Raw genomic sequence first — 17,245 nt, 5'->3', positions numbered from 1 at the left:
AGAAACTGCTGACATTGTTTTTGATACGGGTGCTTGGAAAAAAAAAGACAAAAAATGTATCCACCTCGCAAAAGACACTTGTCAGAAGTGGGATTCGAACCCACGCCTCCAAAGGAGACTGTGACCTGAACGCAGTGCCTTAGACCACTCGGCCATCCTGACACTCGTTACACTGCACTGATGGCTCAATTTCCAGCTTATAAACCAAAATGAGTGCCATGTACTGAGTGAAGGTTGTTTAATGTCCTCTGTATTTTCAATTCCAGACCTTCCTGCTCAGGGAAACAGTGGGATCTGAAGCTGATGAAGGAGAGAGGATGGATCATCCTGACAGTGGATCTGGTGGTGACTGCTACTAATTCTCAATCATCTACTACATGGGGTGTGGACATGCTGAATTTTGAGCCACTGCACATGGCCGGTGGTGACTGCTACTAATTCTCAATCATCTACTACAAGGGGTGTGGACATGCAGAATTTGGAGCCAGTTCAAGATTCAGATCAGGAGGTGCCTGGCTCCATACCAATCAACTCAGTGCCTCTGAGACAAGGACTTGAACGGTACAGTTTGAGTCCTCGACCGCCATGCTCAACGCGGCTGCAAGGATTCGGGGTGGATTGACTGAATGTGGCATTTTTTGTTGTGTACTATTCTTGTATACTGGATTAGTATAGTATCTTTTTTTTGAGCAGCTATGTTTGTTTTGTATTGGTTAAGGAGAAATGTTGTGTTCGTCATGGGCACGCCTATGATGCACACCAAGGGAGGTAGGGAGTGTTAGTCTCCCCCGAGTTTTGGAGTTGGATGGTAGGCGCGGTGACGTGGAACCGGAGAGAATAAAAGGTCAGGGAAGGTGTTCCTCCTGGCCAATGACTCTATATTATTCTCTGTGTATTTATTAAAACTTATCTGCGAAACAGGCATCGTGTGTGCACGATGCAACACACCCCTCCCATGCCCTGAATACAGAAGTTAAAAACCAGCTGTGATTGGGATGCAGGGGACCCTGGTGCCACTAAACCTTCTGCACTGTGAACCTGCTGAACTATTGACAGCTGTGCTTTTGATATGTAGGGTCGAAACCTTTATCTCTGCCCCTCTATCACGATTTGTTGAAGATGCTGTGATTTCCCGCTTTACCGCTTTACCGCGATTTAGCCAACTTCAGGCAATTAGTGCAAGCAACGGACAATAGATCTTATCGATAATTTACAGAAACTGTTGACATTGTTTTTGATAAGGGTGCTTGAAAAAAAAAAGTCCAAAAATGTATCCACCTCGCAAAAGACACTTGTCAGAAGATGGGTTTGAACCCACGTCTCCAAGGGAGACTGTGACCTGAATGCAGCACCTTAGACCACCCGGCCATCCTGACACTCTTGACACCAGACTGATGGCTCAATTTCCAGCTTATAAACCAAAATGAGTGCCATGTACTGAGTGAATGTTATTTAATGTCCTCTGTATTTTCAATTCCAGACCTTCCTGCTCAGGGAAACAGTGGGATCTGAAGCTGATGAAGGAGAGAGGATGGATCATCCTGACAGTGGACCCTGAGGTGACTGCTACTAATTCTCAATCATCTACTACATGGGGTGTGGACTTGCAGAATTTTGAGCCAGTGCATATGGCCGGTGGTGACTGCTACTAATTCTCAATCATCTACTACAGGGGGTGTGGACATGCAGAATTTGGAGCCAGTTCAAGATTCAGATCAGGAGGTGCCTGTCTCCATACCAATCAACTCAGTGCCTCTGAGACAAGGACTTGAACGGTACAGTTTGAGTCCTCGACCGCCATGCTCAACGCGGCTGCAAGGATTCGGGGTGGATTGACTGAATGTGGTATTTATTGTTGTGTACTATTCTTGTATACTGGATTAGTATAGTATCTTTTTTTTGAGCAGCTATGTTTGTTTTGTATTGGTTAAGGAGAAATGTTGTGTTCGTCATGGGCACGCCCATGATGCACACCAAGGGAGGTAGGGAGTGTTAGTCTCCCCCGAGTTTTGGAGTTGGATGGTAGGTGCGGTGATGTGGAATCGGAGAGAATAAAAGGTAGGGGAAGGTGTTCCTCGTGGCTAAAGACTCCATATTATTCTTTGTGTATTTATTAAAACTTCTCTGCAAAACAGGCACTGTGTGTGCACGACGCAACACCCCCACCCCTCCCATCCCCTGAATACAGAAGTTAAAAACCAGCTGTGATTGGGACGCAGGGGACCCTGGTGCCACTGAACCTTCTGCACTGTGAACCTGCTGAACTATTGACAGCTGCGCTTTTGATATGTAGGGTCGAAACCTTTATCTCGGCCCCTCTATCACGATTTGTTGAAGATGCTGTGATTTCCTGCTTTACCGATTTACTGCGATTTAGCCAACTTCAGGCAATTAGTGCAAGCAACGGAAAATAGATCTTATCAATAATTTACAGAAACTGTTGACATTGTTTTTGATACGGTGCTTGGGAAAAAAAAGTCCAAAAATGTATCCACCTCGCAAAATACACTTGTCAGAAGTGGGATTTGAACCCACACCTCCAAGGGAGGCTGCAATCTGAACGCAGCGCCTTAGACCACTCTGCCATCCTGACACTCTTGACACTGCACTGATGGCTCAAATTCCAGCTTATAAACCAAAATGAGTGCCATGTACTGAGTGAATGTTGTTTAATGTCCTCTGTATTTTCAATTCCAGACCTTCCTGCTCAGGGAAACAGTGGGATCTGAAGCTGATGAAGGAGAGAGGATGGATCATCCTGACAGTGGATCCGGTGGTGACTGCTTCTAATTCTCAATCATCTACTACATGGGGTGTGGACATGCTGAATTTTGAGCCAGTGCACATGGCCGGTGGTGACTGCTACTAATCCTCAATCATCTACTACCGGGGGTGTGGACATGCAGAATTTGCAGCCAGTTCAAGATTCAGATCAGGAGGTGCCTGGCTCCATTCCAATCAACTCAGTGCCTCTGAGACAAGGACTTGAACGGTACAGTTTGAGTCCTCGACCGCCATGCTCAACGCGGCTGCAAGGATTCGGGGTGGATTGACTGAATGTGGCATTTCTTGTTGTGTACTATTCTTGTATACTGGTTTAGTATAGTATCTTTTTTTTGCACAGCTATGTTTGTTTTGTATTGGTTAAGGAGAAATGTTGTGTTCGTCATGGGCACGCCTATGATGCATACCAAGGGAGGTAGGGAGTGTTAGTCTCCCCCGAGTTTTGGAGTTGGATGGTAGGCGCGGTGACGTGGAACCGGAGAGAATAAAAGGTCAGGGAAGGTGTTCCTCGTGGCCAATGACTCTATATTATTCTCTGTGTATTTATTAAAACTTATCTGTGAAACAGGCACTGTGTGTGCACGATGCAACACACCCCTCCCATGCCCTGAATACAGAAGTTAAAAACCAGCTGTGATTGGGATGCAGGGGACCCTGGTGCCACTGAGCCTTCTGCACTGTGAACCTGCTGAACTATTGACAGCTGTGCTTTTGATATGTAGGGTCGAAACCTTTATCTCGGCCCCTCTGTCACGATTTGTTGAAGATGCTGTGATTTCCTGCTTTACTGATTTACTGCGATTTAGCCAACTTCAGGCAATTAGTGCAAGCAACGGACAATAGATCTTATCGATAATTTACAGAAACTGTTGACATTGTTTTTGATAAGGGTGCTTGGAAAAAAAAAGTCCAAAAATGTATCCACCTCGCAAAAGACACTTGTCAGAAGAGGGGTTTGAACCCACGTCTCCAAGGGAGACTGTGACCTGAATGCAGCACCTAAGACGACCCGGCCATCCTGACACTCTTGACACCAGACTGATGCTCAATTTCCAGCTTATAAACCAAAATGAGTGCCATGTACTGAGTGAATGTTATTTAATGTCCTCTGTATTTTCAATTCCAGACCTTCCTGCTCAGGGAAACAGTGGGATCTGAAGCTGATGAAGGAGAGAGGATGGATCATCCTGACAGTGGACCCTGTGGTGACTGCTACTAATTCTCAATCATCTACTACATGGGGTGTGGACTTGCAGAATTTTGAGCCAGTGCATATGGCCGGTGGTGACTGCTACTAATTCTCAATCATCTACTACAGGGGGTGTGGACATGCAGAATTTGGAGCCAGTTCAAGATTCAGATCAGGAGGTGCCTGGCTCCATACCAATCAACTCAGTGCCTCTGAGACAAGGACTTGAACGGTACAGTTTGAGTCCTCGACCGCCATGCTCAACGCGGCTGCAAGGATTCGGGGTGGATTGACTGAATGTGATATTTATTGTTGTGTACTATTCTTGTATACTGGATTAGTATAGTTTGTTTTTTTTGAGCAGCTATGTTTGTTTCGTATTGGTTAAGGAGAAATGTTGTGTTCGTCATGGGCACGCCCATGATGCACACCAAGGGAGGTAGGGAGTGTTAGTCTCCCCCGAGTTTTGGAGTTGGATGGTAGGTGCGGTGATGTGGAATCGGAGAGAATAAAAGGTAGGGGAAGGTGTTCCTCGTGGCTAAAGACTCCATATTATTCTTTGTGTATTTATTAAAACTTCTCTGCAAAACAGGCACTGTGTGTGCACGACGCAACACCCCCACCCCTCCATCCCCTGAATACAGAAGTTAAAAACCAGCTGTGATTGGGACGCAGGGGACCCTGGTGCCACTGAACCTTCTGCACTGTGAACCTGCTGAACTATTGACAGCTGCGCTTTTGATATGTAGGGTCGAAACCTTTATCTCGTCCCCTCTATCACGATTTGTTGAAGATGCTGTGATTTCCTGCTTTACCGATTTACTGCGATTTAGCCAACTTCAGGCAATTAGTGCAAGCAACGGAAAATAGATCTTATTGATAATTTACAGAAACTGTTGACATTGTTTTTGATACGGTGCTTGGGAAAAAAAATCCAAAAATGAATCCACCTCGCAAAATACACTTGTCAGAAGTGGGATTTGAACCCACACCTCCAAAGGAGGCTGCAACCTGAACGCAGCGCCTTAGACCACTCGGCCATCCTGACACTCTTCACACCTCCCTCATGGCTCAATTTCGAGCGTATAAACCAAAATGAGTGCCATGTACTGAGTGAATGTTGTTTAATGTCCTCTGTATTTTCAATTCCAGACCTTCCTGCTCAGGGAAACAGTGGGATCTGAAGCTGATGAAGGAGAGAGGATGGATCATCCTGACAGTGAATCCGGTGGTGACTGCTACTAATTCTCAATCATCGACTACATGGGGTGTGGACATGCAGAAGTTTGAGCCAGTGCACATGGCCGGTGGTGACTGCTACTAATTCTCAATCATCTACTACAAGGGGTGTGGACATGCAGAATTTGGAGCCAGTTCAAGATTCAGATCAGGAGGTGCCTGGCTCCATACCAATCAACTCAGTGCCTCTGAGACAAGGACTTGAACGGTACAGTTTGAGTCCTCGACCGCCATGCTCAACGCGGCTGCAAGGATTCGGGGTGGATTGACTGAATGTGGCATTTCTTGTTGTGTACTATTCTTGTATACTGGATTAGTATAGTATCTTTTTTTTGAGCAGCTATGTTTGTTTTGTATTGGTTAAGGAGAAATGTTGTGTTCGTCATGGGCACGCCTATGATGCACACCAAGGGAGGTAGGGAGTGTTAGTCTCCCCCGAGTTTTGGAGTTGGATGGGAGCGCGGTGACGTGGAACCGGAGAGAATAAAAGGTCAGGGAAGGTGTTCCTCGTGGCCAATGACTCTATATTATTCTCTGTGTATTTATTAAAACATATCTGCGAAACAGGCATCGTGTGTGCACGATGCAACACACCCCTCCCATGCCCTGAATACAGAAGTTAAAAACCAGCTGTGATTGGGATGCAGGGGACCCTGGTGCCACTAAACCTTTTGCACTGTGAACCTGCTGAACTATTGACAGCTGTGCTTTTGATATGTAGGGTCGAAACCTTTATCTCTGCCCCTCTATCACGATTTGTTGAAGATGCTGTGATTTCCCGCTTTACCGATTTACTGCGATTTAGCCAACTTCAGGCAATTAGTGCAAGCAACGGACAATAGATCTTATCGATAATTTACAGAAACTGTTGACATTGTTTTTGATAAGGGTGCTTGGGAAAAAAAAAAGTCCAAAAATGTATCCACCTCGCAAAAGACACTTGTCAGAAGAGGGGTTTGAACCCACGTCTCCAAGGGAGACTGTGACCTGAATGCAGCACCTTAGACCACCCGGCCATCCTGACACTCTTGACACCAGACTGATGGCTCAATTTCCAGCTTATAAACCAAAATGAGTGCCATGTACTGAGTGAATGTTATTTAATGTCCTCTGTATTTTCAATTCCAGACCTTCCTGCTCAGGGAAACAGTGGGATCTGAAGCTGATGAAGGAGAGAGGATGGATCATCCTGACAGTGGACCCTGTGGTGACTGCTACTAATTCTCAATCATCTACTACATGGGGTGTGGACTTGCAGAATTTTGAGCCAGTGCATATGGCGGTGGTGACTGCTACTAATTCTCAATCCTCTACTACAGGGGGTGTGGACATGCAGAATTTGGAGCCAGTTCAAGATTCAGATCAGGAGGTGCCTGGCTCCATACCAATCAACTCAGTGCCTCTGAGACAAGGACTTGAACGGTACAGTTTGAGTCCTCGACCGCCATGCTCAACGCGGCTGCAAGGATTCGGGGTGGATTGACTGAATGTGGTATTTATTGTTGTGTACTATTCTTGTATACTGGATTAGTATAGTATCTTTTTTTTGAGCAGCTATGTTTGTTTTGTATTGGTTAAGGAGAAATGTTGTGTTTGTCATGGGCACGCCCATGATGCACACCAAGGGAGGTAGTGAGTGTTAGTCTCCCCCGAGTTTTGGAGTTGGATGGTAGGTGCGGTGATATGGAATCGGAGAGAATAAAAGGTAGGGGAAGGTGTTCCTCGTGGCTAAAGACTCCATATTATTCTTTGTGTATTTATTAAAACTTCTCTGCAAAACAGGCACTGTGTGTGCACGACGCAACACCCCCACCCCTCCCATCCCCTGAATACAGAAGTTAAAAACCAGCTGTGATTGGGACGCAGGGGACCCTGGTGCCACTGAACCTTCTGCACTGTGAACCTGCTGAACTATTGACAGCTGCGCTTTTGATATGTAGGGCCGAAACCTTTATCTCGGCCCCTCTATCACGATTTGTTGAAGATGCTGTGATTTCCTGCTTTACCGATTTACTGCGATTTAGCCAACTTCAGGCAATTAGTGCAAGCAACGGAAAATAGATCTTATCGATAATTTACAGAAACTGTTGACATTGTTTTTGATACGGTGCTTGGGAAAAAAAAGTCAAAAAATGTAAACACCTCGCAAAATACACTTGTCAGAAGCTGGATTCGAACCCACGCCTCCAAAGGAGACTGCGACCTGAACGCAGCGCCTTAGACCACTCTGCCATCCTGTCACTCTTGACACTGCACTGATGGCTCAAATTCCAGCTTATAAACCAAAATGAGTGCCATGTACTGAGTGAATGTTGTTTAATGTCCTCTGTATTTTCAATTCCAGACCTTCCTGCTCAGGGAAACAGTGGGATCTGAAGCTGATGAAGGAGAGAGGATGGATCATCCTGACAGTGGATCCGGTGGTGACTGCTACTAATTCTCAATCATCTACTACATGGGGTGTGGACATGCTGAATTTTGAGCCAGTGCACATGGTGGGTGGTGACTGCTACTAATTCTCAATCATCTACTACCGGGGGTGTGGACATGCAGAATTTGCAGCCAGTTCAAGATTCAGATCAGGAGGTGCCTGGCTCCATACCAATCAACTCAGTGCCTCTGAGACAAGGACTTGAACGGTACAGTTTGAGTCCTCGACCGCCATGCTCAACGCGGCTGCAAGGATTCGGGGTGGATTGACTGAATGTGGCATTTCTTGTTGTGTACTATTCTTGTATACTGGTTTAGTATAGTATCTTTTTTTTGCACAGCTATGTTTGTTTTGTATTGGTTAAGGAGAAATGTTGTGTTCGTCATGGGCACGCCTATGATGCATACCAAGGGAGGTAGGGAGTGTTAGTCTCCCCCGAGTTTTGGAGTTGGATGGTAGGCGCGGTGACGTGGAACCGGAGAGAATAAAAGGTCAGGGAAGGTGTTCCTCGTGGCCAATGACTCTATATTATTCTCTGTGTATTTATTAAAACTTATCTGTGAAACAGGCACTGTGTGTGCACGATGCAACACACCCCTCCCATGCCCTGAATACAGAAGTTAAAAACCAGCTGTGATTGGGATGCAGGGGACCCTGGTGCCACTGAGCCTTCTGCACTGTTAACCTGCTGAACTATTGACAGCTGTGCTTTTGATATGTAGGGTCGAATCCTTTATCTCGGCCCCTCTATCACGATTTGTTGAAGATGCTGTGATTTCCTGCTTTACCGATTTACTGCGATTTAGCCAACTTCAGGCAATTAGTGCAAGCAACGGACAATAGATCTTATCGATAATTTACAGAAACTGTTGACATTGTTTTTGATAAGGGTGCTTGGAAAAAAAAAGTCAAAAAATGTATCCACCTCGCAAAAGACACTTGTCAGAAGAGGGGTTTGAACCCGCGTCTCCAAGGGAGACTGTGACCTGAATGCAGCACCTTAGACGACCCGGCCATCCTGACACTCTTGACACCAGACTGATGGCTCAATTTCCAGCTTATAAACCAAAATGAGTGCCATGTACTGAGTGAATGTTATTTAATGTCCTCTGTATTTTCAATTCCAGACCTTCCTGCTCAGGGAAACAGTGGGATCTGAAGCTGATGAAGGAGAGATGATGGATCATCCTGACAGTGGACCCTGTGGTGACTGCTACTAATTCTCAATCATCTACTACAGGGGGTGTGGACATGCAGAATTTGGAGCCAGTTCAAGATTCAGATCAGGAGGTGCCTGGCTCCATACCAATCAACTCAGTGCCTCTGAGACAAGGACTTGAACGGTACAGTTTGAGTCCTCGACCGCCATGCTCAACGCGGCTGCAAGGATTCGGGGTGGATTGACTGAATGTGGTATTTATTGTTGTGTACTATTCTTGTATACTGGATTAGTATAGTATGTTTTTTTTGAGCAGCTATGTTTGTTTTGTATTGGTTAAGGAGAAATGTTGTGTTCGTCATGGGCACGCCCATGATGCACACCAAGGGAGGTAGGGAGTGTTAGTCTCCCCCGAGTTTTGGAGTTGGATGGTAGGTGCGGTGATGTGGAATCGGAGAGAATAAAAGGTCAGGGAAGGTGTTCCTCGTGGCCAATGACTCTATATTATTCTCTGTGTATTTATTAAAACTTATCTGCGAAACAGGCACCGTGTGTGCACGATGCAACACACCCCTCCCATGCCCTGAATACAGAAGTTAAAAACCAGCTGTGATTGGGACGCAGGGGACCCTGGTGCCACTGAACCTTCTGCACTGTGAACCTGCTGAACTATTGACAGCTGCGCTCTTGATATGTAGGGTCGAAACCTTTATCTCTGCCCCTCTACCACGATTTGTTGAAGATGCTGTGATTTCCCGCTTTACCGATTTACTGCGATTTAGCCAACTTCAGTAAATTAGTGCAAGCAACGGACAATAGATCTTATCGATAATGTACAGAAACTGTTGACATTGTTTTTGATACAGGTGCTTGGAAAAAAAAAGTCCAAAAATGTATCCACCTCGCAAAAGACACTCGTCAGAAGTGGGATTCAAACCCACGCCTCCAAAAGAGACTGCGACCTGAACGCAGCGCCTTAGACCACTCGGCCATCCTGACACTCTTCACACTGAACTGATGGCTCAATTTCCAGCTTATAAACCAAAATGAGTGCCATGTACTGAGTGAATGTTGTTTAATGTCCTCTGTATTTTCAATTCCAGACCTTCCTGCTCAGGGAAACAGTGGGATCTGAAGCTGATGAAGGAGAGAGAATGGATCATGCTGACAGTGAATCCGGTGGTGACTGCTACTAATTCTCAATCATCGACTACTTGGGGTGTGGACATGCAGAAGTTTGAGCCAGTGCACATGGCCGGTGGTGACTGCTACTAATTCTCAATCATCTACTACAAGGGGTGTGGACATGCAGAATTTGGAGCCAGTTCAAGATTCAGATCAGGAGGTGCCTGGCTCCATACCAATCAACTCAGTGCCTCTGAGACAAGGACTTGAACGGTACAGTTTGAGTCCTCGACCGCATGCTCAACGCGGCTGCAAGGATTCGGGGTGGATTGACTGAATGTGGCATTTCTTGTTGTGTACTATTCTTGTATACTGGATTAGTATAGTATCTTTTTTTTGAGCAGCTATGTTTGTTTTGTATTGGTTAAGGAGAAATGTTGTGTTCGTCATGGGCACGCCTATGATGCACACCAAGGGAGGTAGGGAGTGTTAGTCTCCCCCGAGTTTTGGAGTTGGATGGTAGGCGCGGTGACGTGGAACCGGAGAGAATAAAAGGCCAGGGAAGGTGTTCCTCGTGGCCAATGACTCTATATTATTCTCTGTGTATTTATTAAAACTTATCTGCGAAACAGGCACCATGTGTGCACGATGCAACACACCCCTCCCATGCCCTGAATACAGAAGTTAAAAACCAGCTGTGATTGGGACGCAGGGGACCCTGGTGCCACTGAACCTTCTGCACTGTGAACCTGCTGAACTATTGACATCTGCGCTCTTGATATGTAGGGTCAAAACCTTTATCTCTGCCCCTCTATCACGATTTGTTGAAGATGCTGTGATTTCCCGCTTTACCGATTTACTGCGATTTAGCCAACTTCAGGAAATTAGTGCAAGCAACGGACAATAGATCTTATCGATAATTTACAGAAACTGCTGACATTGTTTTTGATACGGGTGCTTGGAAAAAAAAAGTCAAAAAATGTATCCACCTCGCAAAAGACACTTGTCAGAAGTGGGACTCGAACCCACGCCTCCAAAGGAGACTGCGACATGAACGCAGCGCCTTAGACCACTCGGCCATCCTGACACTCTTTACACTGCACTGATGGCTCAATTTCCAGCTTATAAACCAAAATGAGTGCCATGTACTGAGTGAATGTTGTTTAATGTCCTCTGTATTTTCAATTCCAGACCTTCCTGCTCAGGGAAACAGTGGGATCTGAAGCTGATGAAGGAGAGAGGATGGATCATCCTGACAGTGAATCCGGTGGTGACTGCTACTAATTCTCAATCATCGACTACTTGGGGTGTGGACATGCTGAAGTTTGAGCCAGTGCACATGGCCGGTGGTGACTGCTACTAATTCTCAATCATCTACTACAAGGGGTGTGGACATGCAGAATTTGGAGCCAGTTCAAGATTCAGATCAGGAGGTACCTGGCTCCATACCAATCAACTCAGTGCCTCTGAGACAAGGACTTGAACGGTACAGTTTGAGTCCTCGACCGCCATGCTCAACGCGGCTGCAAGGATTCGGGGTGGATTGACTGAATGTGGCATTTCTTGTTGTGTACTATTCTTGTATACTGGATTAGTATAGTATCTTTTTTTTGAGCAGCTATGTTTGTTTTGTATTGGTTAAGGAGAAATGTTGTGTTTGTCATGGGCACGCCTATGATGCACACCAAGGGAGGTAGGGAGTGTTAGTCTCCCCCGAGTTTTGGAGTTGGATGGTAGGCGCGGTGACGTGGAACCGGAGAGCATAAAAGGCCAGGGAAGGTGTTCCTCGTGGCCAATGACTCTATATTATTCTCTGTGTATTTATTAAAACTTATCTGCGAAACAGGCACCATGTGTGCACGATGCAACACACCCCTCCCATGCCCTGAATACAGAAGTTAAAAACCAGCTGTGATTGGGACGCAGGGGACCCTGGTGCCACTGAACCTTCTGCACTGTGAACCTGCTGAACTATTGACATCTGCGCTCTTGATATGTAGGGTCAAAACCTTTATCTCTGCCCCTCTATCACGATTTGTTGAAGATGCTGTGATTTCCCGCTTTACCGATTTACTGCGATTTAGCCAACTTCAGGAAATTAGTGCAAGCAACGGACAATAGATCTTATCGATAATTTACAGAAACTGCTGACATTGTTTTTAATACGGGTGCTTGGAAAAAAAAAGACAAAAAATGTATCCACCTCGCAAAAGACACTTGTCAGAAGTGGGATTCGAACCCACGCCTCCAAAGGAGACTGTGACCTGAACGCAGTGCCTTAGACCACTCGGCCATCCTGACACTCGTGACACTGCACTGATGGCTCAATTTCCAGCTTATAAACCAAAATGAGTGCCATGTACTGAGTGAATGTTGTTTAATGTCCTCTGTATTTTCAATTCCAGACCTTCCTGCTCAGGGAAACAGTGGGATCTGAAGCTGATGAAGGAGAGAGGATGGATCATCCTGACAGTGGATCTGGTGGTGACTGCTACTAATTCTCAATCATCTACTACATGGGGTGTGGACATGCTGAATTTTGAGCCACTGCACATGGCCGGTGGTGACTGCTACTAATTCTCAATCATCTACTACAAGGGGTGTGGACATGCAGAATTTGGAGCCAGTTCAAGATTCAGATCAGGAGGTGCCTGGCTCCATACCAATCAACTCAGTGCCTCTGAGACAAGGACTTGAACGGTACAGTTTGAGTCCTCGACCGCCATGCTCAACGCGGCTGCAAGGATTCGGGGTGGATTGACTGAATGTGGCATTTCTTGTTGTGTACTATTCTTGTATACTGGATTAGTATAGTATCTTTTTTTTGAGCAGCTATGTTTGTTTTGTATTGGTTAAGGAGAAATGTTGTGTTCGTCATGGGCACGCCTATGATGCACACCAAGGGAGGTAGGGAGTGTTAGTCTCCCCCGAGTTTTGGAGTTGGATGGTAGGCGCGGTGACGTGGAACCGGAGAGAATAAAAGGTCAGGGAAGGTGTTCCTCGTGGCCAATGACTCTATATTATTCTCTGTGTATTTATTAAAACTTATCTGCGAAACAGGCATCGTGTGTGCACGATGCAACACACCCCTCCCATGCCCTGAATACAGAAGTTAAAAACCAGCTGTGATTGGGATGCAGGGGACCCTGGTGCCACTAAACCTTCTGCACTGTGAACCTGCTGAACTATTGACAGCTGTGCTTTTGATATGTAGGGTCGAAACCTTTATCTCTGCCCCTCTATCACAATTTGTTGAAGATGCTGTGATTTCCCGCTTTACCGCTTTACCGCGATTTAGCCAACTTCAGGCAATTAGTGCAAGCAACGGACAATAGATCTTATCGATAATTTACAGAAACTGTTGACATTGTTTTTGATAAGGGTGCTTGAAAAAAAAAAGTCCAAAAATGTATCCACCTCGCAAAAGACACTTGTCAGAAGATGGGTTTGAACCCACGTCTCCAAGGGAGACTGTGACCTGAATGCAGCACCTTAGACCACCCGGCCATCCTGACACTCTTGACACCAGACTGATGGCTCAATTTCCAGCTTATAAACCAAAATGAGTGCCATGTACTGAGTGAATGTTATTTAATGTCCTCTGTATTTTCAATTCCAGACCTTCCTGCTCAGGGAAACAGTGGGATCTGAAGCTGATGAAGGAGAGAGGATGGATCATCCTGACAGTGGACCCTGAGGTGACTGCTACTAATTCTCAATCATCTACTACATGGGGTGTGGACTTGCAGAATTTTGAGCCAGTGCATATGGCCGGTGGTGACTGCTACTAATTCTCAATCATCTACTACAGGGGGTGTGGACATGCAGAATTTGGAGCCAGTTCAAGATTCAGATCAGGAGGTGCCTGTCTCCATACCAATCAACTCAGTGCCTCTGAGACAAGGACTTGAACGGTACAGTTTGAGTCCTCGACCGCCATGCTCAACGCGGCTGCAAGGATTCGGGGTGGATTGACTGAATGTGGTATTTATTGTTGTGTACTATTCTTGTATACTGGATTAGTATAGTATCTTTTTTTTGAGCAGCTATGTTTGTTTTGTATTGGTTAAGGAGAAATGTTGTGTTCGTCATGGGCACGCCCATGATGCACACCAAGGGAGGTAGGGAGTGTTAGTCTCCCCCGAGTTTTGGAGTTGGATGGTAGGTGCGGTGATGTGGAATCGGAGAGAATAAAAGGTAGGGGAAGGTGTTCCTCGTGGCTAAAGACTCCATATTATTCTTTGTGTATTTATTAAAACTTCTCTGCAAAACAGGCACTGTGTGTGCACGACGCAACACCCCCACCCCTCCCATCCCCTGAATACAGAAGTTAAAAACCAGCTGTGATTGGGACGCAGGGGACCCTGGTGCCACTGAACCTTCTGCACTGTGAACCTGCTGAACTATTGACAGCTGCGCTTTTGATATGTAGGGTCGAAACCTTTATCTCGGCCCCTCTATCACGATTTGTTGAAGATGCTGTGATTTCCTGCTTTACCGATTTACTGCGATTTAGCCAACTTCAGGCAATTAGTGCAAGCAACGGAAAATAGATCTTATCGATAATTTACAGAAACTGTTGACATTGTTTTTGATACGGTGCTTGGGAAAAAAAAGTCCAAAAATGAATCCACCTCGCAAAATACACTTGTCAGAAGCTGGATTCGAACCCACGCCTCCAAAGGAGACTATGACCTGAATGCAGCACCTTAGACCACCCGGCCATCCTGACACTCTTGACACCACACTGATGGCTCAATTTCCAGCTTCTAAACCAAAATGAGTGCCATGTACTGAGTGAATGTTATTTAATGTCCTCTGTATTTTCAATTCCAGACCTTCCTGCTCAGGGAAACAGTGGGATCTGAAGCTGATGAAGGAGAGAGGATGGATCATCCTGACAGTGGACCCTGAGGTGACTGCTACTAATTCTCAATCATCTACTACATGGGGTGTGGACTTGCAGAATTTTGAGCCAGTGCATATGGCCGGTGGTGACTGCTACTAATTCTCAATCATCTACTACAGGGGGTGTGGACATGCAGAATTTGGAGCCAGTTCAAGATTCAGATCAGGAGGTGCCTGTCTCCATACCAATCAACTCAGTGCCTCTGAGACAAGGACTTGAACGGTACAGTTTGAGTCCTCCACCGCCATGCTCAACGCGGCTGCAAGGATTCGGGGTGGATTGACTGAATGTGGTATTTATTGTTGTGTACTATTCTTGTATACTGGATTAGTATAGTATCTTTTTTTTGAGCAGCTATGTTTGTTTTGTATTGGTTAAGGAGAAATGTTGTGTTCGTCATGGGCACGCCCATGATGCACACCAAGGGAGGTAGGGAGTGTTAGTCTCCCCCGAGTTTTGGAGTTGGATGGTAGGTGCGGTGATGTGGAATCGGAGAGAATAAAAGGTAGGGGAAGGTGTTCCTTGTGGCTAAAGACTCCATATTATTCTTTGTGTATTTATTAAAACTTCTCTGCAAAACAGGAACTGTGTGTGCACGACGCAACACCCCCACCCCTCCCATCCCCTGAATACAGAAGTTAAAAACCAGCTGTGATTGGGACGCAGGGGACCCTGGTGCCACTGAACCTTCTGCACTGTGAACCTGCTGAACTATTGACAGCTGCGCTTTTGATATGTAGGGTCGAAACCTTTATCTCGGCCCCTCTATCACGATTTGTTGAAGATGCTGTGATTTCCTGCTTTACCGATTTACTGCGATTTAGCCAACTTCAGGCAATTAGTGCAAGCAACGGAAAATAGATCTTATCGATAATTTACAGAAACTGTTGACATTGTTTTTGATACGGTGCTTGGGAAAAAAAAGTCAAAAAATGTATCCACCTCGCAAAATACACTTGTCAGAAGTGGGATTTGAACCCACACCTCCAAGGGAGGCTGCAACCTGAACGCAGCACCTTAGACCACTCGGCCATCCTGACACTCTTCACACCTCCCTCATGGCTCAATTTCGAGCGTATAAACCAAAATGAGTGCCATGTACTGAGTGAATGTTGTTTAATGTCCTCTGTATTTTCAATTCCAGACCTTCCTGCTCAGGGAAACAGTGGGATCTGAAGCTGATGAAGGAGAGAGGATGGATCATCCTGACAGTGAATCCGGTGGTGACTGCTACTAATTCTCAATCATCGACTACATGGGGTGTGGACATGCAGAAGTTTGAGCCAGTGCACATGGCCGGTGGTGACTGCTACTAATTCTCAATCATCTACTACAAGGGGTGTGGACATGCAGAATTTGGAGCCAGTTCAAGATTCAGATCAGGAGGTGCCTGGCTCCATACCAATCAACTCAGTGCCTCTGAGACAAGGACTTGAACGGTACAGTTTGAGTCCTCGACCGCCATGCTCAACGCGGCTGCAAGGATTCGGGGTGGATTGACTGAATGTGATATTTATTGTTGTGTACTATTCTTGTATACTGGATTAGTATAGTATGTTTTTTTTGAGCAGCTATGTTTGTTTTGTATTGGTTAAGGAGAAATGTTGTGTTCGTCATGGGCACGCCCATGATGCACACCAAGGGAGGTAGGGAGTGTTAGTCTCCCCCGAGTTTTGGAGTTGGATGGCAGGTGCGGTGATGTGGAATCGGAGAGAATAAAAGGTAGGGGAAGGTGTTCCTCGTGGCTAAAGACTCCATATTATTCTTTGTGTATTTATTAAAACTTCTCTGCAAAACAGGCACTGTGTGTGCACGACGCAACACCCCCACCCCTCCATCCCCTGAATACAGAAGTTAAAAACCAGCTGTGATTGGGACGCAGGGGACCCTGGTGCCACTGAACCTTCTGCACTGTGAACCTGCTGAACTATTGACAGCTGCGCTTTTGATATGTAGGGTCGAAACCTTTATCTCGGCCCCTCTATCACGATTTGTTGAAGATGCTGTGATTTCCTGCTTTACCGATTTACTGCGATTTAGCCAACTTCAGGCAATTAGTGCAAGCAACGGAAAATAGATCTTATTGATAATTTACAGAAACTGTTGACATTGTTTTTGATACGGTGCTTGGGAAAAAAAATCCAAAAATGAATCCACCTCGCAAAATACACTTGTCAGAAGTGGGATTTGAACCCACACCTCCAAAGGAGGCTGCAACCTGAACGCAGCGCCTTAGACCACTCGGCCATCCTGACACTCTTCACACCTCCCTCATGGCTCAATTTCGAGCGTATAAACCAAAATGAGTGCCATGTACTGAGTGAATGTTGTTTAATGTCCTCTGTATTTTCAATTCCAGACCTTCCTGCTCAGGGAAACAGTGGGATCTGAAGCTGATGAAGGAGAGAG

At 45.8% G+C, this 17,245-nt stretch overlaps 6 non-coding genes across 6 annotated transcripts; all 6 read right to left on the bottom strand.

Moving 5' to 3' along the window:
* Positions 1–79: 79 nt before the first annotated feature.
* TRNAL-CAG (transfer RNA leucine (anticodon CAG)) lies at positions 80–162 on the bottom strand. The gene has a single exon. It is a non-coding gene; the product is annotated as a tRNA-Leu (tRNA).
* Positions 163–4,938: 4,776 nt separating this feature from the next.
* Positions 4,939–5,021, bottom strand: TRNAL-CAG (transfer RNA leucine (anticodon CAG)). Its single transcript has one exon. It is a non-coding gene; the product is annotated as a tRNA-Leu (tRNA).
* Positions 5,022–9,718: 4,697 nt separating this feature from the next.
* TRNAL-CAG (transfer RNA leucine (anticodon CAG)) lies at positions 9,719–9,801 on the bottom strand. Its single transcript has one exon. It is a non-coding gene; the product is annotated as a tRNA-Leu (tRNA).
* A 1,130-nt stretch (positions 9,802–10,931) lies between these two features.
* On the bottom strand, positions 10,932–11,014 carry TRNAM-CAU (transfer RNA methionine (anticodon CAU)). The gene has a single exon. It is a non-coding gene; the product is annotated as a tRNA-Met (tRNA).
* A 1,131-nt stretch (positions 11,015–12,145) lies between these two features.
* Positions 12,146–12,228, bottom strand: TRNAL-CAG (transfer RNA leucine (anticodon CAG)). The gene has a single exon. It is a non-coding gene; the product is annotated as a tRNA-Leu (tRNA).
* A 4,780-nt stretch (positions 12,229–17,008) lies between these two features.
* TRNAL-CAG (transfer RNA leucine (anticodon CAG)) lies at positions 17,009–17,091 on the bottom strand. Its single transcript has one exon. It is a non-coding gene; the product is annotated as a tRNA-Leu (tRNA).
* Between the last annotated feature and the right edge of the window lie 154 nt (positions 17,092–17,245).

Source organism: Pleurodeles waltl, unplaced genomic scaffold, assembly GCF_031143425.1.
Source record: "Pleurodeles waltl isolate 20211129_DDA unplaced genomic scaffold, aPleWal1.hap1.20221129 scaffold_39, whole genome shotgun sequence".
NCBI lineage: Eukaryota > Metazoa > Chordata > Amphibia > Caudata > Salamandridae > Pleurodeles > Pleurodeles waltl.
Note: the sequence above shows the minus strand (reverse complement) of the source record. Positions and strands in the feature narration are given on the sequence as shown.